Source organism: Aquarana catesbeiana, linkage group LG06 (assembly GCF_042186555.1).
Source record: "Aquarana catesbeiana isolate 2022-GZ linkage group LG06, ASM4218655v1, whole genome shotgun sequence".
Taxonomy (NCBI): Eukaryota; Metazoa; Chordata; class Amphibia; order Anura; family Ranidae; genus Aquarana; species Aquarana catesbeiana.
In genome coordinates this window covers 19998065-20024174 of record NC_133329.1, presented here as the reverse complement: position 1 = coordinate 20024174, position 26110 = coordinate 19998065, and the positions used below count along the sequence as shown (strand labels likewise).

The window sequence follows — 26110 nt, the reverse complement described above, 5'->3', positions numbered from 1 at the left end:
TACAAACCCATCTACACAACCAAATTATTTTAAGACAAGTAGGCCATAAAAAATGTATTCAAATGCATATGGCCAAAACAATTCTGTTTTCTAGGCCGAACGAACAATGTTTTATATGAACGGATAATGTGCCCATGAACATGAAAGTTGCCATTTTAAACTGGACAACAGTTAAGAAAAGCACATGGAGCAGCACGAATGTAATAAACATAAAGAATAGCAACTGATCCTTGGATCGTCGTACCCCGAAATTCCGGTGCAGACTTTTGACCACTTTCACCATGATCTTGGCCTTTCTGACATTGGGGTTGGGGTAAGGTCCATACTTCCCATCATAGTCGGCCTTCTTCAGGATGTCGACCATCTCCAACATCTCCACAAAGGACATATTTGATGCCTTAAATCGTCTCCCTCTGGATCAGGATGTTTCAGGCTCCGGGCTTTCCTCCTCCTCGTTGGTGTAATTATCAGACACCTGCTCTGTCTCCGCCATGTGCTCTTCCCCACTGTGACGAACGAGAAGGGGTGGGGAATAGACTAGAAAGAACGCCAGGGGCGGTGTCATGTGCAGTGTCTATAAAGCGTAACACGCATGCGTAATACGTACGATCTGTGAGCGGAGGAAGGAGTAACGGAGGCGCCGATCATGATAGCGGAGGTAAGATTTAACATTGGACCTATACTGCTTCTAAATTGAGGCCTGTATTTGCACAAGTTTAGAAGACTTTAGGCTGACATTAGGGTTTGTCTTATGTTGTGTCTTGCAGTTAAAATGGATATCTTGAAGGATCATGACTTTATGCCAATCTTCATTGATATGTTCAGGGAGCTGCCTTGTCTATGGCAGATAAACCACCCTGATTATAAGAACCAAACAAAGAGGAAGGCAGCGCTGGATAATTTGCTTTAATTTGTGAAGCCGGCGATCCCCACGACAGACATCACCTATTTGAAGGTTCTAATTGGTGGCCTAAGGAGCACTTATCTAAGGGAGTGCAAGAAGGTCCAGGATTCCCAGAGATCAGGAGCTGCAGATAATGATTATGTCCCCAGGTTGTGGTACTATGACAGGCTGCATTTTCTGGCAGGTCAGACTGAACCCAGGCCAGCACTCTCCACTCTTCCTTCCACGCTTCCTTCCCCCCCAGCTGAGGCTTCTGACGCCCAACCTGGGCCTTCCAGGCAGGAACATGTGGAGGAGCCCAGCTTGAGCCAGGTATAGCATTCATCCAAATATTCATGGTTGTCCAATCAATGATGTTAAATAGATGTTATTTTGGAGTACTAATTTCTGATTGTGATTGATGAAGCAAAAACTAAAACCATGTCCCTTTTTCATACACAGGGAAGTCTCAGCTAAGAGGTGGCCGGGCCAAGCAGGCTGCCTGATATTCAGGTCCCTCCCCTCTACCTTCAAAGACAAAGTGGCAGTAAGAGGAGTAACCTGTAAGAGGCTGCCATAGGCCTCTTTTGGAAGGCTACTGAGGCCCTAAGAACACCCCAAAGTGTGGAGGAGGACTTTGCTGGCATAACTGCATGCAAAATGATGCAGATGGAGGACAACTCCTATGTGAGTTTTTAATTTTGGAAGCTCTAAATAAGGGGTTGAGGGGCCAACTCACATGTGCAACCCACATTTGTCACCTCACCCATAGTCCTCCTCCTCCTCCAGGTCCTACTCCTCCTCCTCCAGGTCCTACTCCTCCTCCTGCCACAGCTCCAACACCAGAGCCACAGCCGGGAAGGAAGCGTGGAAGGAAGACCAGAGAGTGATGACCTGGGTTTAGTCTGGTCTGGCAAAATATGCAGCCTCTTGTAGTACCACAGCCTGGGGACACAGATGTCATCTGCTGCTTTCATGAACTCTGGGACTTCTGGACCAGACTGCGCTCCCTTATATATGGACTCCTCAGGCCACCAATTTTGAAGGAAAATAATTGATGTCTGCCCTGGGGGTCAAAGGCTTCGCCAATTTATGATGTTTATCCAGCGTTGCCTCCCTCTTTGTTTGGTTCTGAGCCCTCAATAAAGGAATTTTTGGTTCAATTATACTCGCCTATGTGTGTTTTCCTTCAAAAAGGACAGTTTGTTTGTGAGTAGGCAGGTACATTTCAAAAATACAATGTGAAGTTAACAAGAGACACCAACACCAAGCAATCTCCTTGAGATTAAATAATACAAGATAATAATGGTGTTGTGGTAACTTGACAAACAAAACACACAAAAATATTCTGGAGTAAAAAAATAAATAAATAAAAACATCAGCCTTGAAAAAAATACAAACCAAAAAAAAAAATCAGGCTTGAAAAAAATACAAACCAAACAAAAAAAAATATATAGATTTTTGGTCAGATGTGACAAATCAAAATATATTGAGGGAATCACGATAAATAATAAAGAAAGAAGTTTGTGAGAAGTCTGTGTGAATATGAGCAGCAAAACTACTTCATTCTTCTAGCATTATAAAGAAGAAGAGAGTACGCTGTATTAAACAATTTTAAACATTGCAGCCTGACGAAAGTGCTGTATCCATTTCAAACGCTAATTTTACCAGACCAAGCTGTTCCGTCTCGGAATTTCTTCTGAGCATGCATGGTACTTTGTGCGTCGGAATTGTCCACACACAGTCGGAATTGACGCGATCGGATTTTGTTGTCGGAAAATTTTATAGCCTGCTCTCAAACTTTGTGTGTCAGAAAATCCGATGGAAAATGTCCGATGGAGCCCACACACGGTTGAAATTTCCGACAACAAGCTCCAATCGCACATTTTCCGTCGGAAAATCCGACCCCGTGTACGGGGCATTACTCTGAGCACACACGGAACAAGCGGCCAAGAAGGCAGTTACATCTGCACATAGACTAGGCCATTGTTGGGAAATGGCCCAAAAGAGTTGATTCTTCCCAGGGTGGCCAGCAGCCTTAGGAGAATGGTAAGTCTGGAGCATGGCAATACGGAGACTCTCTGGGACAAAGCAGCGGTCAAAAGGTTTCTCAGGAGGAGCATGGACCTGAGCAGCAAGAATTCTGGTGCGAGCCGTAGCCAGAATATGATCAGGACGAATCACAGGAACCGGAATCGACTCCAACTTGGAAATAGAGGAAAATTGTCATGACAAGGCGTCAGCCCTTACATTCTTGGTACCGGGTAAGAATGAGACGATGTAATTGAAACTTGACAAGAAAAGAGCCCATTGCGCCCTTCTGGGAGAGAGACGTTTAGCTTCAGACAAGAATGTGAGATTCTTATGGTCAGTAAGAATGAGAATGAGAACCGGCACAGTGGTACCTTTGAGGAGATGTCTCCATTCTTTCAGGGCTAAAATGATCTCCAACAGCTCTCTGTCACCAATCTCGTAATTGCACTCTGCAGCTGACAATTTTTTTGAAAAGTAGCCACAAGCATGCATAGCGCTCTCAGAGGTAGGATGTTGAGACAGAAGTGCACCAACACGATTCTCAGAATCATCATGCTCAAGGATATAAGGTAACGTAGGATCAGGATGTTTCAACACAAGAGCAGAAACAAAGGCAGCCTTGAGACTCTCAAAGGTCCTAATGGACTCAAGAGACCAACTCTATGGGTTACTGTCCTCTCTGGTCATATCAGTCAGGGGCTTGACCAGACATGAGAAGTTACGAATAAACTTCCAATAATAATTGGCAAAGCCCAGGAAACGCTGCAGAGGATGTAAACCCACAGGTCAGGGCCACTGTAGAACTGTCAAAAGTTTCTCTGGGTCCATCGAAAAATGAGCAGTGGAAATGGCATAGCCCAGGAATTTAGCCTGTTCATGATGGAACTCGCACTTCTCCAGTTTACAATAGAGATTGTTCTCTCTTCGTTTCTGAAGAATACGACAGACATCTGTGTGGTGGCTCTCCAGGGACTTGGAAAATATGAGGATATCATCGAAATAAACCACCACATATACCTGCAACAAATCTCGGAGGACATTGTTAATAAATTCCTGGAAAACTGCCGGGGCGTTACAAAGGCCAAAAGGCATTACGAGGTACTCATAATGGCCTGTTCTGGTATTAAACACAGTTTTCCACTCGTTTCCACTAGCCCTCCTTAATCCTCAAGAGATTGTATGCCCCTCTGAAATCATGGTTCGTTAAAACCGTTGCTCCCTTGAGGCTGTCAAATAACTCCATAATCAATGTATTCGGATGGGCATTCTTAAACTATTGAGACCCCTATAATCAATACAAGCTCTCAGTTCACCACTCTTCTTCTTCACAAAAAAGAAACCAGCACCGGCAGGAGACGAGGATTTGCAGATGAAACCTCGAGAAAGTGCGTCTGCAACATACTCCTCCATGGCCTTATCCTCCAAGACAGACAAAAGGTAAACCTGGCCACAAAGGGGTATGACACCAGGTTGAAGGTCAATTGCTCAATCATACAACCGGTGTGGAGGCAAACTACCGGCTTGACCTTTGTCAAAGACATCGCTAAAATCGCGTTACTCCTCTGGCAATGAGGAGAGTGAAAAAGGTGCACAAGACCTTGGCTACCTTCTGGAAGCATGTCTTACTGCATTGTGGTGACCAGGAGAGAACCCCAGCACAAAGCCAATCAAAAGAGGAGTTGTGCCTCTGTAACCAAGGATAACCAATAACCAGCGGAAACTTAGATGAGGAAATAACTTGGAACTGGATTATCTCATGGTGAAGAGCCCCTACGGCCATGGACAACGGAACCGTCTCATGAGTCACATGGGCAGGCTGTAGGGGTCTCCTGTCAAGAGCCTCAATGGCAAGTGGAGGCTCTTTACCACGTGATCAGCCATGTTCAATCACGGCTGATCACAATGTCAATAGGAAGAGCCATTGGTCGGCTTTTCCTCACTCGCGTCTGACAGATGCGAGTAGAGGAGAGACGATCGGCACTCCTGACAGGGGGGCTCTGCGCTTATTGTTTATCAGCGCAGCCCCTCCTCAGATCACCACACTGGGCTACCAGGGATCGCCACTAGGACCACAAGGGAAGGGGCAACATGTGGATGGCCAGGTATGTACCCCATGGCCATCCACGTGTGCCCAATGTGCCCAATCTGTGCCAATCATTGCCCCTAAATGGGCACTGATTGGATCCATTATGTTTCAGTTCTGCCCAGCAATGCCACCAATCAGTGTAATCAGTGCCACCAATCAGTGTCATCAGTGCCACCTGTCAATGCCCATCAGTGCCACCTGTCAGTGCCCATCTGTGCCCATCAGTGCCCATCTATCAGTGCCCATCAGTGCCACCCATAAGTACCAATCAATGCCACCTACGAGTGCCCATCAGTGCCGCCTGTGAGTGCCCATCGGTGCCACCTATGAGTGCCCATCAGTGCCACATACCAGTGCCACCTATCAGTGCCCATCAGTGCCACCTATCAGTGCCCCTCATCAGTGCCCGTCAGTGCCACCTCATCAGTGCCACCTCATTGATGCCACCTCATTGGTGCCACCTCATCGGTGCCCATCAGTGCCGCAGTATCAGTGTCCGTCAGTGCAGTCATATCAGTGCCCATCATTGAAGAAGAAAATGTACTTATTTACAAAAAAATTTAACAGAAACAAAGAAAAACTTGTTTTTTTTTTTCAAAATTTTCGGTCTTTTTTTATTTGTTGCGCAAAAAATAAAAACCACAGAGGTGATCAAATACCATCAAAAGAAAGCTCTATTTGTGGGAACAAAATGATAAAAAAATTGTTTGAGTACAGTGTAGCACGACCGCGCAATTGTCATTCAAATTGCAACAGCGCTGAAAGCTGAAAATTGGCCTGGGCGGGAAGGTGTCTAAGTGCCTGGTATTGAAGTGGTTAAAAAGGACAGTGTAACAAAATAAAAAAGTAAAATAAATAAAAAAAAAAAAATGAAAGCCCCCTGTCCCGCCGAGCTCACACGCAGAAGCGAACGCATACGTAAGTCGCGCCTGCATATGAAAACAGTGTTCAGACCACCCATGTGAGGTATCGTTAGAGCGAGAGCAATAATTCTAGCCCTAGACTTCCTCTGTAACTCAAAATTGGTAACCTGTAGACATTTTTAAACATAGCCTATGGAGATTTTTAAGGATAAAACTTTGTCGCCATTCCACGAGCGGGCGCAATTTTGAAGCGTGACATGTTGGTTATCAATTTACATTATCTTTCACAATATAAAAAAAAATTGGGCTAACTTTATCGTTGTCTTTTTAATTCAAAAAAGTGTATTTTTTCCAAAAAAAGTGCGCTTGTAAGACCGCTGCGCAAATACGGTGTGACAGAAAGTATTGCAACGACTCTATTCTCTAAGTTGTCTGAAAAAATATATATATAATGTTTGGGGTTCTAAGTAATTTTCTAGCCAAAAAAAAAGATTTTAACTTGTAAACACCGAGTCTGAAAAATAGCTGATTGTTTTCTATGCAGAGCTGCACCAGATTTTGCACTCTTCAGTTTTGGTAAATCATCCCCAATAGTGTATTAGAAGATGCAGTAAATCAGATAGAGACCGCCTCATTTGCTGGTTGGATCACACTCTAGCATCTTTCCTCCCCAGCTTGACTGTCCCTGGCCCGCCCCTTTTATTCATTTGATTTTAGTGCTTTCAATCATGGAGGTGCAGCATCACATGTGGTTATTACCCAGGTACAGTCTGCATGCAAATACAGCCTGCCTTGAAACACCCACTCCTCCAGACTGACATCCATCCATGAAGGTATTTGGATTATTATTCCTATCAAGAGTGTTACTATCATTGGGACTAAGGGCTCATGAGAGGAGTATTGAGGCAGGGTGCTGTGATGTTTTCTGAAAGCTATGTATGATCTGCCTGCAATACATAGAGAAGCTTAGAGACCCAATGATGAGATCAGTGAAAACAGAAATGTTCTATTTAAAATGCCATTAACATGTTAATTAAAAGGGAGGAAACAGGAAAGACACATTTTAGAAGATTTAACTTCAGCTTATTATCTGAGGGTTTTTTTTGTGAGATTTCTGTTCTCTATGTGCAGGAAATTATCTTCCTATCTGGAGAAGGGTCAGTAGAGATCAGGCAGCAGAGACAGCCAAGTAATGTAGTGGGACCCATTCATAAGGGAAATACATTGGAGGCATTAGCCCCGCCCCTTACTGCACAGCATCCTTGGCTCTGAGCAAAAAGTGTGGCATCACAGTGATCTTTTAATGGGTCTCCTCAGAGCTCCTGCCTGTGTACGGGTGAAACCGTGAAATAGCATCAACCGCTTGGGAATTCTAGGCGAGACCCAGCCTGACCTACCTGTAAGGGTTAAGGGTCAGGTGCGCCCCTCCTTCACTCGAGCTGGACTATGTTGGACACCAGGAGATTTCCTTGATCGATCGGGTAATCAAGAAACCATACACAAGGATGGATTAATCAAGAATGCACTGTATTACAGGAAGTTCACATGTTATATTGGGTAACAACATTATACATCAGTAGGGGCAGACTAAGGGGCGGTCCCCTAGTCTAACCAATCACAAGAGTACAATTATCACAGGTTACATGTTATATGACATATATATATTTGCATAGCATTCTGCCCAGAGATATACTAAAAAATCCCTTATCTAAATATACCCATCCTTTAACTAAACTTATTGGAATATAAGGCCGAGGTGTGAGGTACGCGATGTCTCTTGACAATGTTCCAAGATAAGTCTCTCACTTATGACCACAAGCGGCTTCCTGCTAGCTCTAGCTGGAACATTCTTTTGCAAGAAATACATGTTTTCTGCAAATAAGCCTTGCATATGTGTTTCAAGCTAAAACATAATAAGAGTTCAACTTATGGCAACACTCTAACATTTATATAAGCATGAGGGAAACCATTTTCCTTACTATCAAGTTTGCACTCTTCAATGGTAGCTGCCCCTTTGTCACCGCACACAGGTTCATGATCAAGAGAACTTTCCTCCTGAATGAACAGAATGGGTTATTTACCAAGCTGACTGCATACTGTACATACTCTTAGTAAAGTTGTAAACAACTAAACTCCCTTGCAATGTCCACACAGTGCATAAACGTCCCCATGCTTTTCCCAACTAAGGGGGCTGTGACTGCCCTCCCATCTCCAATACTCACGTGGTGTTCTCTGTGCAGATTCTAGACAAGAAGGTTCCTCTACTGCTCAAGTACCCTCCAAAAGGCTCTGTCACTCCACCCCCCCCCCCATTGCTTATATACTCTGGGTGAGAAGTAGGAGGAGGTCACCAAACAACCTTAAGGCGGAACCCCACATTAAAGGACCTTTATCATCCCACTACAGGAAGACATTCTGCTGAAGAGGATAGCAACTGAGACACAGCATGTGAGTATGAAATGGAGTGGGCAGGACATGAAGTCAGGGGCCATGTTCCTCCAGGGACATTATGGACAGAGAGAGGGAAGGAGGATTTTCCTAACCCCTGGAGAGAAATGTTATATGGTAGAGTACACTTGTGTGAAAAGAATATCTGTTTTAATTACCAATACTCAGTTCCCTAGCATGAGGAAAAGAAGTCCAATTTAGCAAATGAACACATTTTCTATGTTTTGTTATTGAAAGAGATTAGCTCTGCTGAGACACCATACCTGTTAGTTTTCGTGCGTTTTCCAACATATTCCTATAGAATTCATTTTCCTCCTGTGGGATTTTGCTGCTTACACTACACAAGTAAATAAAACCATAAAATGTGTTTATTGGTACACAATATTGGTTATGACAAATTATAATGCTTATGTTATCTGTATAAACTTATATATCATGTACATATCAACTTTGATATAATTTCTATATTCTTTGTATGAGACGTTTATCTTATCAAAAACAGGTAATACTGGTAGCATGCATAATGCTCTGTTTGTATTTTAAGCTTTCCAATTAGAAAGCCTGCCAATGTTTGCTTAATAGTGTATCTGAGAATCTTTATCACATGAGAGAGCTGCGCTTTCAACACAAGTACTTCCAAAGGTGCAAAGCTGCTAGCCTTATGTTCTGGTAAAGTGAAATTAGGAAACCTGCTATTAAGAGGCAGTGCAAAGTCCTACCCACTATGCAGATAAAGAAAATATTATTAAATGAATAATAATGTCAATATATGATCATATAACACTCAAAATCAAAAAGTGAATACCATAAAAACCAAAATTAATAATGGTCAAGATACTGTATATGTAAATATAATCCATGTGCCTTTAAATCCAACAGATCTGCATCTCTGTATATAAAGTCCCAAAACACCATACAAAAGTCCAGTAGTTCAATGTTAGAGATTAGGGATGGGTGAATGGTTCGGCCCGAGCATAAGTTCGGACCGAACTTTCGTTGTTCAGATGTTTGACGAACTGACCACAAAGCATTGCGCTGCTGAACAGTGCATTGCAAGCTCTGATTGGCTGAAGCAGTGAAAGCCTCAGCCAATCAGGGCACAGAGCACTGTCAGAGTCATGATTGGACACTGTCATTATGACTTTATCCAATCATGGCTCATTCCCGCCCCACAGTATAAAAGTATTCTTTCAATGGCAGCCATTTTCAGTGTGATTTCGGCGTGGAGAGAGATAGAACAGGGCTCTGTTCAGTGCTATTTGTTAGTGTGCTATACTGTGCTATTTTGCTTCAATTGTCAGTGTAGAATATTAGTTTAGTGTCAGTCTAGGGATAGTGTAAGTGTAGTGAGGAGGACCATCATTCAGCTTTTCATAGTGTGCAGCTAGAGTAGGGACAGCTCAGATAGTTTCACTGTAGTGTAGTGAGACCGTGTCAGTAATCTTGACATTAGTCTATAGCTAGAGTAGAGACAAATCAGATAGCTTCAGTGTAGCGACGGTTGAACATCGTCTATTTGATTGCATTACTGCCAGTTTAACGCCATATAGTTGTGCGTGTGTTACTGTCAGTTTAAGGCCATATCGTATTGTGTGCGTTACTGCCAGTTTAACGCCATATAGTTTTGCATGCATTACTGCCAGTTTAACGCCATATCGTTTTGCGTGCGTTACTGCCAGTTTAACGCCACATCGTTTTGCGTGCGTTACTGCCAGTTTAATGCCATATAGTTCTGTGTGAGTTACTACAAGTTTAACGCCATATAGTTTTCTGCGTTACTGCCAGTTTAACGCCATATAGTTTTGCGTGCGTTACTGCCAGTTTAATGCCGTATAGTTTTGTGCGTTACTGCCAGTTTAACACCATATCGTATTGCATGCATTACTGCCAGTTTAACGCCATATAGTTTTGTGCGTTACTGCAAGTTTAACGCCATATAGTTTTGCGTGTGTTACTGCCAGTTTAACGCTATATAGTTTTGCATGCGTTACTGCCAGTTTAACGCCATATAGTTTTGCGTGCGTTACTGCCAGTTTAACACCATTTACTTCTGTGCGTCACTGTATGTTTGGCGCATTATATTGCAGTATATTATATTGTATCCGTGGAGTGTGTCTGTGTAGTGTGAGTACTCAAATTAAAGGGCACCAAACACCTCTTTACATTGATTAAAGTGTATGTACGTACAGTTTTCAACTTCTTCTTTACATTTGCTTATAAGCACCCTCCCAATAATGTCTGGGAGAACAACAAGGAGAGGTAGATATTCCCTTGGCACTGTAATGCCCCGTACACACGGTCGGACTTTGTTCGGACATTCCGACAACAAAATCCTAGGATTTTTTTCGACAGATACTGGCTCAAACTTGTCTTGCATACACACGGTCACACAAAGTTGTCGGAAAATCCGATCATTCTAAACGCGGTGACGTAAAACACTTACGTCTGGACTATAAACAGGGCAGTGGCCAATAGCTTTCATCTCTTTATTTATTCTGAGCATGCGTGGCACTTTGTCCGTCGGATTTGTGTACACACGATCGGAATTTCCGACAACGGATTTTGTTGTCGGAAAATTTTATATCCTGCTCTCAAACTTTGTGTGTTGGAAAATCCGATGGAAAATGTGTGATGGAGCCTACACATGGTCGGAATTTCCGACAACTAGGTCCTATCACACATTTTCCGCTGGAAAATCCGACCGTGTGTACGGGGCATAAGGGGGCCAGCAACAAGTGTGTCCACAGACAAAGGTGGACATGGTGGTCAGTCCTCAGGCAGGGCATCATTTCCTCTGTTTAGTGAGTTTGCCCATGCTATCCAGCCACAGCATGCAGAGGAGGTGGTGGACTGGCTTACTAAACCTTCCTCATCCTCCCTATCCTCTGTCACACAAGCGGAGACAAGTGTGCAGTCCCCTGCAGTTGCCAGAGTGGATAAACCGGCCTCTTTGTCCACATCTATTCCTGCCATAGCCCTGCCATAGAATTCAGCTGGTTCTGAGGTTGAGTATGACAGGAACATGAGCCTAGAGAGAGGGAGGAACACTGGTAGACAAATTGGCATTCATGTTCCCCAAGCCGCAGCGTATTGCCAAGTTGTCTCCAGTGGTAATGATGAAGATGGAGAAGATGGAGATGATGGTGATGATGAGGAGGTCACTAATGCGAATTGGGTGCCAGATAGAGCAGAGGAGGAAACTGAAGGTGAGGCGGCACAACCCCAAGAAGGTCAGCATCAAGAAAGAGTAGAGAGCAGCCACCCTATTCCATCACATTCTGCAGCTGTTATCTCCCAGCCAACTCCCCACAGCTCAGCTGTCTGGGTCTTTTTCAGCACATCTGCAGCAGATCGCACTGTTGCTATCTGCAAACTGTGTCACAGGCACATCAAACGTGGCAAAACACCAACCATTTGGGTACCACAAGCCTAACAAGTAATTTAATGTCCAACCACTCAGCCCATTGGCAAGAGCACCTAAAAGCCACACAAAAGGGCCACAAATCTGTCCCCCCTCCTCCTCCTCCTCCTTACCCACTTCAGTCTGCCCCTGCGATACTGAGTCATTACCTTTCAGCAGCCTCCACTGACAGGGATGATGGTATAGCACAGGGTGTCCAAGGTCCTAGCAGATCATCTAACAGCAGCACACCACCAGCTGTAGACTGTAGCCAGCAAATTTCTCTGCCCCATCTTCTGCAGTGGAAAAAAAAATACAGTCCCTGTTACCCACATGCTAAGCGCCTGAATGCAAGCTTGTCAAAGCTTTTGGCTTGCCAACTTCTGCCTTTCAGCCTGGTGGATTCTGCCCCCTTCCGTGAATTCGCACAATGTGCTGTACCACAATGGCAGGTTCCCAGTCGATACTACTTTTCACGTAAGGCCGTTCCATCTCTCTACCATCATGTGGAAGGAAATGTTCTGGCATTGTTGGGCAAGGCAGTCAGCCATAAAATCCACCTTACTGCTGACACATGGTCCAGCAAGCAGGGGCAGGGACGATATAGTTCATTCACAGCACACTGGGTAATGCTGCTTGCAACTCAAAAGGATGCAGGACAGGGCTCAGTGCTGCAGCTTGTTGTGCCCCCATGTCTCCATACAGCTGGTGGTGATGATGCTAGACCTGTGAGCTTTACCCCCTCCTCCTCCGTCACCTCCATGCCCTGCTCTGCAGAATTGTCCTATGAACATCAGGTACCCCCTAAGCATTCAAAGGGCTTTTCCCAGAGTCAGGCTAAAAGGTGCCATGCAGTGCTTCAGCTGGTGTGTTTAGGGGGCAGTAACCACACCGGAGCAGAGATTCTTGCAGCTCTGCGCGGACAGGCCCAGAGGTGGTTTACACCACGCCAGCTGGAGCCAGGAATGGTGGTGTCCGATAATGGCTCAAACCTCCTGTCCACCCTTAGACAGGGAAAGCCTGGCACATGTCCTCAATTTGGTGGTGCAGCATTTCCTAAGTACGTACTCAGGGTTGCAAGATGTACTAAAGCAGGCCAGAAGAGTCTGTAGCCATTTCAGGCGGTCATACACAGCCAGTGCTCAGTTGGCTGAAATTCAGCGGCAATTCCACCTGCCCGTAAACCGCCTTATTTGTGACATGCCCACCGGGTGGAACTCAACTTTGGGAATGCTGCAGCAGCTATACATGCAGCAGAGGGCCGTCAATGAGTACTTGTGTCAGTGCGGCACGACAACAGGCTCAGGCCACCTCTGTTTTTTTTCCCCATGCCAATGGCTGATCATTAAGGATGCATACACTGTATTGTCACCATTTGAGGAGGCCACAAGGATGGTGAGCAGTGACAGTGCATGCTTCAGTGACACAATCCCTGTTGTGTTCCTGCTGGAGCAGACTCTGCGTGGCATTATTGACAGAGCACTGGAGGCAGAGCAGCAGGAGGAAGAGGAGGTCTTCCTTTCCTCTCAAGGCCCACTTTATACAGACACCATCATTCCTATGTCACAGAACACACAGGAGGAGAGAGGGGAGGAGGATGAGGAGGAGGATTCTGGCACTTTTATAGGCTTTGAAGAAGAGAAAGGCATGCGTCAATCTGTAAGCAATGACTTTCCAACCCCAGGACCCTTGGGAGTAGTACGTGGCTGGGAGGAGGAAGTTCCAGATGCTGTCATCCTGAGTGACCCTGATGAGTCTGTTTCTCAAGCCTCTGCAAATTTGAGGCGCATGGGCAACCTCATGCTTCAAAGCCTGCGAAAGGACCCAAGAATACGCAGCATAAAGGAGAAGGATGATTACTGGTTGGCAACCCTCCTTGACCACCGTTATAAGGGGAAGGTCTCTGAACTCATCCCATCCCCACAGAGAGTGCAGAGGGTAAAATCTCTTGAGGACACATTAAAGAGAATTTTATTGAACACTTTTCCTGACTCCAGTAGGTTACAGTGTGGTGGAAAACGTTATTTTGAGTCTTGGTCAAGAAAGGCGCGTTGGAGAAGGCATCCGCCTAAGTGAGGCATTTTGGAATTTTTTTGGTCCTCGCCACCCAGGGCTGTCAGCTTCCACATCTCATCGGCAGCGTCTGGATCACATGGCAGGCGATTACCTCGGGGCGAAAACAGAGATGGAGAGCTTTCCAGCTGACAATCCACTGGCTTACTGGGTCATGAGAATAGACCACTGGCCAGAACTTGCCCAGTATGCTATTGAGTTGTTGGGCTGCCCTGCATCCAGTGTGCTTTTACAATGGGCATTCAGTGCTGCAGGAGTTTTCGTTACTGATCATAGAACGTGTCTGTCCACAGACTCTGTAGACCGTTTGACTTTTATAAAAATGAATCAGTCCTTGATTACCAGCTATGAAGCCCCTGATGCCGATGTCACTGATTAAGTCTTTTTGGGATGTGGAATCTCTGTGGGACTTTGAGGATGCCTAGCTTTGACGGTGTTCAATCATGTCATCTGAAAGAATGTTTTTGGTACAGGTTTCATGGACACAATTAACACCCAAAGACCAATTTTTCTGCACCTGTTTGACAGGTGCATATCATTGCAATTTTTTACAGCAAGGCAAATTCTTGCTTTCGTCAAGAGTACCTCTAAAGGGTTACGGTGGGAAGGCACCACCGATAGCCAAAGACCAATTTTTCTGCACCTGTTTGACAGGTGCATATCATTGCAATTTTTTACAGCAAGGCAAATTCTTGCTTTCATCAAGATTATCTCTATAGGGTTACAGTGAGAAGGCACCATCGACACCCAAAGACCAATTTTAAACGCACCCGTTACTTCTATCCAAAGTCAAAGTGACACCAGAATGTATCCAAAAATTCTCTAATCTTGTTCTTAGTGCACTACATTGTGGCCTCATCATACACACTAGCTCCCCAGCTGTTGCTGATCAAAATAAAGGCAGCTTGCAGGAAAAATGTATTTTTTTTTGGCTTTATAAATTCAATTATTGCTGCAGCAGATTCTAGACATGGTACAGATCTGCCATTTTACAGTTAGACTAAGGGGGCCCCCCTGGTACTATATTGGAAGGAGTTTTTCATTTGTTTTCCTTGTCAAAAGAAGTTTATTGAGTATACAATATTATAAAGATACATAAAGTAAGTTTACAAGGATCTATAAAGTAAGCTCATTGTTTTACAGTAGGGTTTATATAGGTAAATATCATGAAATTTCAAATATTAAACATTGGGTTCACGTAAACCTAAATTAAAGATATATATCATTTCCTTAGTTACTTTTGTAGGTATTTAAATGATTTATACCTACTATACATATTGTTTACAAGTAGAGTGTATATAGGTCAAATAAATTCTGATAATGAGCTTTAATCGTAAGGTGGAGAAAAGGAAAGAGAAAGAAGAAAAAGGGTTGAAAGGTAGAGGTATGGTCCACAAGGTTGTCCCGCTCGTCAGTTTATTATTCTTTTTAGTTCTCTTTGAAGTCTTAGAATGGGTGTCTCTGTAAGTCATTTAATCTGTTACCATGGCAACAGGACAGAGTCATTGAAGTTTGACAGGAACTGTTGTTTTATCCAAGGATGTCAAAGTTTTTCAAATTTTGGAATTTGGTTTTGATCGATGGCTACCATCTTAGCATGGGACATTGTATTATTCATTCTGTGAATTGTTTCTGCTAGTACCAATGTAGGAGATTTCCATGCCTTGGCCACTGTTTGTTTTGCAGCCGTTATTAGTTGGATCATAAGTTTGAATTGAGAGAGTGTTAACCATTCCGGTTTTAGATTAAGTAAAGTTAAATATGGATCTGGTTGTATTATTTTTTAAAATATTTTAGATGCAATCACGAAGACTTCCTTCCAGAAGGTTTGGATTACTGGGCACGTCCACCATATGTGTAAATATGTGCCTATTTCTGGGCATCCTCGAAAACAAAGAGCTGAGGTATTAGGTGAATATTTTGCCACTCTAGCGGGTACAAGGTACCAGCGAGTTAGGACTTTATAATTTGTCTCCAGTGCTAAGATGTTGGGTGAAGATGACTTAGATGTGAGCCATATGTTAGACCAGTCCGTGCCTTCTAAAGTTCGTCCCAGGTCCTCCTCCCACCTCTGAACGTAAGAGGGTCTATTAAGATTTGCTACTCCATATAATTGATTATAAAGTGATGAAATTGTACCTTTAGCAAATGGATCTTTTGTACAGATTGATTCAAAAATGGATAATTGGGATAATGGTGTATCCCCCTTTAGGAATGGTGTATAGAAATTTTTGATTTGGAGATATCTAAATATCTCAGAGTTTGGTAGATCATATTTTTCTCTAAGCGATGGGAATGAAAGGAATGATTTAGATGCTATGAAGTCATTTAGTGTCTGAATGCCTGATGTTGTCCAAGCTTTAAAAGAATTTGGGTAGATCCATGCCGGATAAAAGGCCGGATTTCTGATAAAAGAAAGGAGAGGATTGTGCGGAGATTGTAACTGTTATTTGGTTTTTAGTTTATCCCAGAGAGATAAGAAGTGTTTAGTTATGGGATTATGAATTTTAAAGCGGTCTTTAGGATCAAGCCATAATAAATTTGATATTAATAGAGGGTCATTTTCTGAAGCCTCTATAAATACCCATAATGGGATTTCCTGTTTTGCATGGTATTTGGACAGACTGGCCAAATGTGCTGCTCTGTAGTAGTTAGTAAAATTAGGGTATCCCAGGCCTCCTTTATTTTTGGGAAGATGTAGTGTGTGTATAGGTATACGTGGTTTAGAAGAGCCCCATATAAACAAAGTTGCTCTTTTTGTACTATTCTCAAAAAATAGGAAGGAATTGGAATAGGGAGGACTCTGAATAGATAAAGCAATTTGGGTAGAATAGTCATTTTGATTGCATTAATCTTCCCTATCCAGGATAAAGGAAGTTGCGACCATTGTTTTATTAGATTTGTGATCTGTCTTAATACAGGAGGATAATTGGTTGAGAATAAGTCAGAATGAGATGCTGTTAAATGAATTCCAAGATATGGGATTGATTTTTCTGCCCATGTGAATGGGAGTGCAGCCCTAGCCGGGATCAATTCCATGTTTGTGAGTGAAATATTAAGCACTAGGCATTACTGTGTCAAATGCCCTCTTAATATCGAGAGATAGAAAACATAAAGGGATTTTCCGTTTTTTAACAATATGTGCCAATAACACTGCCCTGTGTATATTATCGCCTGCCTGTCTATTTGGCATGAAGCCTACTTGATCTCTATGTATTAATTTTCCTATAATGCTATTGAGGTGTTTTGCTATTATTTTTGCTAATAATTTAATATCGAGGTTTAACAGAGAGATAGGCCGATAATTCACACAGGAAGTATCATCAGAAAGGGGTTTTGGGATCATACAAACAATTGCCATTAGTGTTTCTTGCCGAAAAGAATGTCCATCTAGAAGTTTGTTAAAAGTTTCAGTGAGAATGGGAGAGAGTATTTCTGAGAATGTTTTATAGTATAAAGCCGAGTAGCCGTCTGGGCCTGGTCTTTTGTTAAGTTTTAGGTCTTTTATGGCGTTAGCAACTTCATCCATAGTTATAGGCTCATCCAAACTGCTTTTTTGATTCTGAGATAACTCAGGTAAGGTTATTTTTGAGAAGAAGGATTCAGCCTCTGTGGGATTAAATTCATTGTTTGTCTTGTATAAAGTTGCGAGATGTGAGTGAAATTTATGGACTATTTTAACTGGATTACAAGTGTAAACATTTTTTGATAGTTTCAAACGTATTGGTTTGAAAGATTTGTTAGTTGAATTTAATGCCCGAGCCAAATATGTACCTGGTTTGTTTGTATTCATGTAGAAATTGTGTTTGGAGCGTTTGAGGGATTTATTAACTGACTCAGTGAGAAATAGATTGTATTCCAATCTAGATTTTTCCAGATGAGATTTTGTACTCTGAGATGGATTATCTTGAAATGATATGTAGGCTGCATTAAAATTGAGTTCTAGTTTTTTTTGCTAGATTTTTGCGTTCCCGTTTAAATAGTGCCATTTGTCTTTGTATTGTACCACGCAAGACAGGCTTATGAGCTTCCCACAGTGTTATTGGGGAGATGTCTGTTGTATTATTAATTGATATCTACTCCTTTAAAGCTTGTTCAATGGCCATCTGATGTAGTGGGTGTTTGAGCATTATGTCCGGTAAGTACCACGTTGGGTCATGCGCTTTTGGTATGGCTGAGGCTATAGTAGTGTATACTGCATTATGGTCAGACCACGGAATCGGAATTATATCTGATGCAATAATTTCTGGTATCATTCCTATTGTTAGAAAAATATGATCTATTCTGGTGAAGGTTTGATGAGGGTGCGAGAAATAAGTAAATTTCTTTTTCATTGGGTTACTTTCTCTCCACGAATCTACCAGATTGTATTTGGAAAGAAGTTGAGAAAAAGGTAATCTAGTGGTTATTTTGGATGGTGTAAAAGGTGATTTATCTAGAAATGGGAGGAGGACCTGGTTCGAATCCCCACACATTATCACTGTTCCTATTTTGTGTGTATTAATCACTTGTAATATATGTGAGAGGAATGGTGTAGGTTGTTTGTTAGGAGCGTAGTAGGAAATCACCGTGATTGCTGTATCCATTATATAACCCATGAGTATTAGGTATCTACCTTCTGGGTCTTTAATTTCCGATGATAAGGTGAATGGTGTGGATCGGTGAAATGCAATTAGAGTTCCCCTTTGCTTGGTACAGGCAGAAGCCGTGTAAATTTGTTGATAAAAAGGAGAAATATATTTTGGAGTAGAATCTTTGGTGAAGTGTGTTTCTTGGAGGCATACTATGTGAGCCTTCTTGTTATGAAAAGTATGGAAGGCTTTGGTTCTTTTTTGAGGGACATTTATTCCCTGAACATTCAGGGAAAGTATATTCAGTGGTGCCATGGCAACAGATCAAATAGTTTTGACTTACTTTTTGTTATGCAGAGCTGACTGCGCAGATCAACCTGTGTGGACTGAAGAGATGAATAGATAGAAAAGAAACCAGTGAATTCTGGAGTAAAGAGTAAACAAAAAACATATGAGATTAGATGATACATTGTATAAATTATTTTTTGCAAGTAATCACAATTTACCCGTGAAAGAGAATAAATATCTCTCTCAGGGGAATAAGTGCCTTCGTCACACTCCCACATAATTGGGAGAATGAGGAGGGCTAATGGGGGTACACGGATCTTCCGCTTACAGGAGAGAAGTGCTATGTCAAAAGACATCAAAATGATGTTTCATTAATTGGAGTGCAGAATATAGTTTTTGCTGAAATTATTTATTCCAGGGTGGTTGTATATGGTTAGTCTTGCCCTAGGCTAAATAATTCAGTTAGAAAGGTACTGTTAATAACTTTGGTATTGATGAAGATAGTTTGAATTATTTTGGGATTTTAACCCTTTTAGAGTAAACAATTACATATTTTATTCATATGTAACTGTTTAGATATGTTAACTCATAAAATTGAGGTTGTATTGCTTCAGATTAGAATAAACAAAAACATAATTCTAGGAACTAGTTAGGTAATAATATATTTGTTTTAAGAAAAGAAAGAAAAAGCTTCCATTACTTCTGGATTATTGAACATATTTGTCCTAAAAAGTAATAAATCTATTGTTATTACCTGATAATATATAACTGAACAAGAATTTCCTTACTTCACTTATATATTCTAAGGCTATATGAATCAGAAGTAATAAGAAATATAACTGGAATGTAACATGATCCCACACAGTGTGTGACTATCAGAATGCAGTTACATTCAGTTATAAATGCAGGTTTTTTATAGAGAACCATCTCTTAGTATAATAAATGAAGAGATATCAGGAATTAGGATGTCAGTCCATTGAATCTTCTTGGTCCATGGATGATGTGGCATAACGGCCTCTTTTGTGAGAATGATGATTCCCATTTTGTTCTGAAATTTTCTGAGTGCTGCCTGAAGGTGAAGATGACGTCATTCTTCTGCGTGTGGGAGAGTTGCTGCTTGTGGGTTCTGTCAGATTTAATTTTAAAAGGGTTTGTTGTAGTTCATCTGCTGATCTGCTTCTGTAAATTGTACCTTGGTAGTTAAATCTGACTGAAAAGGGGAAGCCCCATTGATACATAATGTTGTGGCGTTGCAGTTCCATTAGTTGGGGTTTCATGGATCGTCTTTTAGTAATAGTAAGTTGGGATAGGTCAGCAAAAATTTGATAATTGTGTCCTTGAAAATTAAGTTCCTTTTTTTCTCTTGCAGCAATTAGTATTTGTTATTTCGTTCTGTAATAATGAAATTTTGTGATTATATCACGTGGGGGTCCATCTTTCTTTTTGGCTGTGAGGGCTCTGTGTACTCTGTCCAGTTCTAAACGTTCAATAGGGATATCTGGCTTTAGTTCTTGTAATAGAGCAGTAATAGTAGATTGCAGGTCTGTCACAGTTTCAGGTATTCCCCTTATGCGCAAGTTTGAACGTCTGGCTCTATTTTCGTAATCTTCGAGCTTAGTTTGAAGTATTAAATTCTCTTCTTTTAATTGTTCCAATTCTGTTATATTTACTTGGGTTGTAATTTCAATTTCATCCATTTTTATTTCTAAGGCTGCGGTGCGGTTTCCCAGCTCTCTTATTTCTTTGGTTAGGCTTTTTGTTATTTGGTCTGAGGTTTGTTTTAAAGCCTTATGAAGCATCTTTTCAAATTGTAATAATATTACTGGGGATACTGAGGAGGCTTGTGGAGAAGTTTGTGAGAGGATTTGTTCTGTATCTGACTCAAATGGAGAGTCTTGCTGTGACATTTTCTGTCTGTGAGAGCGCCCTGATGCTGTATCTTGTGAGGTGACTGGAGCTGCTTTAGTTGCAGTGAGTGCCTGTGAGCTCTTTGTGAGGTGATTTTTATTTCTGCCACGGTTTCCTCCCAGTACCATATTTCCTGCCCAAACTTTCACAGTTTGTTCCCTGGGGCAAAAAGGTTCAAATGGATACCTTTTGAGCCTGCAGGCTCCGCTTTGTCCTTCTCTTCTCTCCTCAACGGTGCAGGGCTCTAACAATGCATGTCTGCTCCGCTAGGCTCCGCCCATCTCCCCCAAAATAGATCGAGTTTTTCATTTTTAAGCTTTCACTTTAAAAATCAAAAAATCACTGCTCATTTAAAAATGACCTTTTTCACAAACTTTTTTTTTATTGATCCATGTCTCCCAGGGCAGGACACGGACCCCTCTAACCATTGTATGCCTAATTACTTGCATTTAAGCCTTCAAAACGGGCACTTTTGATATTTGACGCTCAGGTCCTATTGACTTTAATGGGGTTTGTTGTTCGGGTCCGAACGTTCACGGTGTTCGGACGTTCTGGTTTCGAACCGAACAGGGGTCCATTCGGCCCATCCCTATTAGGGATAGAACTTCTATTTCACAGTGTTCCACTATTCCATGCACTGCCACTGTGCAAATTTCACCCAAATGAATGAAGGCTTACCAAAGCTCTATGACCCTCTGGAATCAAATGGTAAACATGTGTTTATAAACCAGCTCGTTCAGCATCTCTCCAGCACTCAGACAATCGGCCAGTTCTGAATGTACTTAAGACATATACGTATAAAAAAAAATGTGCCTACAACAGTACATACTGTATATGTACAATATGTACATATATAAACAAGTACATGGATGTAGGTGCAGCTCAGTCCCTAAATAAATGAGGACTCTCATATACAAAAGATGCCAATCGCTCCTGAAGTCCCATGGACATCTTTTGTGAGAGTCCTCATTTATTTAGGGACTGAGCTGCACCTACATCCATGTACTTTGGCCTTTAATATCTTGTTTATATATGTACATATTTTACATATACAGTGTGTACTGTTGTAGGCACATTTGTTTTTATATATAGATACAAAAACTTAGATTGTAAGCTCTAAGGAGCAGGGACCTCTAATTCCTACTGTATTCAAGTGTATTGTATTTGTACTGTCTACCCTCAAGTTGTAAAGCGCTGCATAAACTGTTGGCGTTGATAAAACTGTATAATAATATATATATACTGTGTATACAGCGCTCAAAATTTACACTCGCCTGCTCGCATTTGGTGAGTGGAAATTATGTGAGGGCGAGTGTACTGGCTCCGGCGGGGGGTGGGTCCGGTCGGCTCAGGCAAGTCAGGTCCACTTGGTTTGGGCGGGGAGACTGGCCTTACGGGCCAGTGTCAAATCCACTCAGCTCTGGTGGGGGGCGGGCCTGCTCGGCTCAGGCCAGTGTCGGGTCCGCTCACCTTGGGCCAGTATCGGGACTGTCCGGCTCGGGCTGGGGGCACACCCCTCAACCCTGCACTCTGTACGCAGCGCACCCCTCAACCCTCCACTATGTACGCAGAGCGCCCCTCAACCCTGCTCTGTACGCAGCGCACCCCTCAACCCTGCACTCGGTACACAACGCACCCCTCAATCCTGATCTCAGTACGCAACTGGTCCCTCAACCCTGCACTTGGTCTGCAGCGCACCCCTCTCTCTCTCCTGTACACACTCCTCTCCCTCCTGTACACTATACACACGCCTCTCTCTCCCTCTTGTACACTATACACACTCCTCTCTCTCCCTCTCCCTCCTGTACACTATACACACTCCTCTCTCTCCCTCTCCCTCCTGTTCACTATACACACTCCTCCTTCTCCCTCCCTCCTGTACACTATACACACTCCTCTCTCTCCCTCCTGAACACTATACACACTCCTCTCTCTCCCTTTCTCTCCTGTACACTATACACACTCCTCTCTCACTCCTGTACACTATACACACTCCTTTCGCTCCCTCTCCCTCCTGTACACTATACACACTCCTCTCTCTCCCTCTCCCTCCTGTACACTATACACACTCCTCTCTCTCCCTCCTGTACACTATACACACTCCTCTCTCTCCCTCCTGTACACTGTACACACTCCTCTCCCTCCCTCCTGTACACTATACACACTTGTCAGAGGAATAGTAGAATTAGAGCCTGTCAGTATCGGCGTGTTCCTGTATGCCTGTGTGGTGGAATAGCACACCAGCGCATACTGGTGCATGATCCAATGGGTCGGCGAATACGAGTGCGTGATCCAAATGGGTCAGTGCACGCGGGTGCGCGACGTGGTGCATTGGCGTGGGCACGTGCATGCACAGCGTGATATCCCACTGGCGGGCCTATATAAAGACAGCTCTGCTCCTTGCTAGTTGCTGCTTTGTCTCTTCACCTTCCAGTGTTCCTGTTCCTAGCTCTGTGCACCTGTGCCTGCCTGTTGTGACCCGGATCGTCTTGACCATCCCTGAATCTCTCCAGTACTTGACCCTCGGCTTGTTTAAGGACTTCTCTGCTTGTCTACGCTCCATGTTTGGCCCTCGGCTTCTCTCATAAGAACTTAGCTTCTGCCTGACTTCTGTGCTTGACCCCTGGCTTGCTCAAAGGGCTTGCTATTATTGAAACCCTGTGTTTGACCCTTGGCCTGCCCTAAGGACTTGCTTTTCCCTTACCCTGTGTTTGATCCTCAGCCTGCTCCGGGATCCCTTCTATGTTCTGGACTCTCATGTATGACCTCGGCCTAGCTAGGACTCCTCTACACCCGGACCACTGTGCTTGACCCTCAGCCTCTTCAGTTGACCCTACTCCAGTTCCTGTCACAAGATCGAGGTGTTTGAGCCCCAGCCAGGCTCATCGGTCCAGCAAAAAGTCCGCTCTGCTTGAGTCTACTCCTCACTTGGAGATATCCTCGCAAGCCTTGACCACCTGATGGCGACTCGTGCCTCTCTGTGCCTGATACCCTCTGTGCCACCTGCAGGGGTATCGCGCACTCAGTTGCAAGGGAAGCTGCTCACAGCATTTTGGCCCTGGTGAGTACCTGACAGTACAAACCAGCCATGTCAGAGGCCGACAGAGCCGGCTCTCCCCTCGAGGCCCTCTGCCAGCAGGTTGCAGCCCTTACACAGGCTGTCCAGAGACTGCAAGATGGCTATTTCCAAATTAAGGGCTGCCTTCACCACCTAACAACTTCCCCGGCTCCTTTGGATGCATCTTCAGCATCAGCCAATGGGGGATCTTCCTCCCAAGGCCAAGCCAACCCAGCTCCTGCAGGGATGATTGACCCTCCCTGAACCCAGGGTTCCCACTCCAGAACGGTTTTCCGGAATCCAAAAGAAATTCAGAGCATTCAAGAATGCTTGCCTGTTATACTTGGCCCTCCAACCCAGACTTTTAATTCTGAAGCTGTAAAAGTGGGGTTTGTCATTTTGTTGCTATCGGAAGAACCTCAAGCCTGGACCCATAACCTCCTGGAGCAGAAGTGCTCCCTTCTGGACTCTATAGAAACTTTTTTCAATGCTATGGTCCAGATGTTTGATGACCCACAACGTACAGCCACAGCCTAGTCCATTTTACACACCCTGACCCAAGGGAAAAGACCGGTGGAGGACTACACCACTGAATCCCGAAAATGGTCCGGGGACACCAACTGCAATGAGGCTGCTTTCAAATACTAGTACCGTCAGGGTCTATCAGAAACCCTAAAGGATAAATTAGCTCGGGTGGATACTCCTGCTTCTCTGGAAGATCTGATCCAACTAGCCATTAAGCTTGACAGACGCCTGCGTGAACGCCGCTCTGAACGCTTCCAGTCCTCACGGCCTACCTGGATGCTGCCTCGCATCCCTCCTGTTCCCGCACCCTCTACGGTTCCTCTCCCTCAGACAATGAACCCATGCAGCTGGGTTTGGTATGGTCTCCGCTCACCCCTGATGAAAGACTTTGCCGGCGCCAAGCCAATCTTTGTCTTTATTGTGGGGAGGCTGGTCATTTTCTACGCAACTGCCCCATGAGACCCAGTAAGTGCCATCCACAGTATACTATGAACTTTCAAGTTGCTCAACCCAATCTCACCTTGTCCTCCCGGTCTCATTACAGGTGGCGGAGGAGGAGGTTCGGCTGTTGGCCATCATTGACTCCGGAGCATGCAGCTGTTTCCTGGATGCATCTCTGGCCCACAACCTGCATATTCCCCTCCAAGCCAAGAAACAGTTCCTACGGATACACCTAGCGGATGGATCCCTACCCTTTTCAGGACTTGTTACTCAGGAAACCAAACATATTCTCACTTCCACAGACTCTGCCCGCCAAGAATTTCTTTGCTTTGACATCATAAGCTCACCCATGTTCGCTATCATCCTGGGAATTCCATGGTTACTGGCTCATGACCCTCAAATCAGTTGGACTAAAAAATAAATTCTCTTCTCATCTACATATTGCTCTCAACATTGCTTTGTACCTGCCTCCAACAAGTCGGCTTCCTGCTTGGCTATACAGCCAGTACCAGACAATCTTCAGCATGTCCCCGCAGTATACCACGAATTTCTGGACATTTTCGATAAAAAGAAAGCTGACAGTTTACCACCTCATTGACCTTACGATTGCCCCATCAATCTCCTACCAGGGCCCGAGATCCCTTTTGGCCGCATATTCCCACTGTCTGAGACCGAGTTGGAAGCTCTCCGTTCCTATATTGATGAAAATCTTGAAAAAGGATTCATCCGTCCTTCCTCTTCTCCAGCTGGGGCTGGTATCTTCTTCGTTGAAAAGAAAGATGGATCCTTGAGGCCTTGTGTGGACTATAGGGAACTTAATAAAATTACTGTTAAGAAACGATACCCGCTCCCTCTCATTTCTGCACTTTTTCAATGGTTCCGAACTGCCCAAATATTCACCAAACTGGACCTACAGGGGGCATACAATCTTGTTCGGATACGTGCCAGGGACGAGTGGAAGACAGCCTTCAGGTCCAGGTTTGGGCATTTTGAATATCTAGTGATGCCCTTTGGTCTTTGCAACTCCCCGGCCACGTTTCCACACCTAGTCAACGACATCTTCCGTGAGTACCTAGATAACTTTGTGATTGTTTATCTTTGATGATATTTTGATCTTCCCCACCACAGTAGATTTACACCGCACCCATGTAAAGAAGGTACTCTCAGTTCTCAGAAAACACGGTCTTTTCCTAAAGGGGGAGAAATGTGAGTTTGAAAACACCACCATCCAGTTCCTTAGGTTCATCACCTCCACGGAAGGGGTCGCAATGAACCCTCAAAAGGTTAAAGCTATCCAGGAGTGGCCAGCCCCTCCTCTTCAATCATCTCCCCCAATACCCAACTCACCCGCCAGCAGGTCATGTTTCAATGGTCCCAGGAAGCCCAGGAAGCTTTTGATAGGTTAAAGAAACTTTTTACATTGGCTCCCATACTTATACACCCTGATCCAACCTTACCATATGTACTGGAAGTAGATGCCTCAGAATCAGCAGCAGGAGCAATCCTGTCCCAGCGGAGTGGCCCAAAGGTAC

General features: G+C 43.7%; 1 pseudogene; it reads left to right on the top strand.

Moving 5' to 3' along the window:
• LOC141147874 (kinesin-like protein KIF13A pseudogene) overlaps positions 1-24999 on the top strand; it is a 36461-nt pseudogene extending 11462 nt beyond the window's left edge.
• Positions 25000-26110: the final 1111 nt, after the last annotated feature.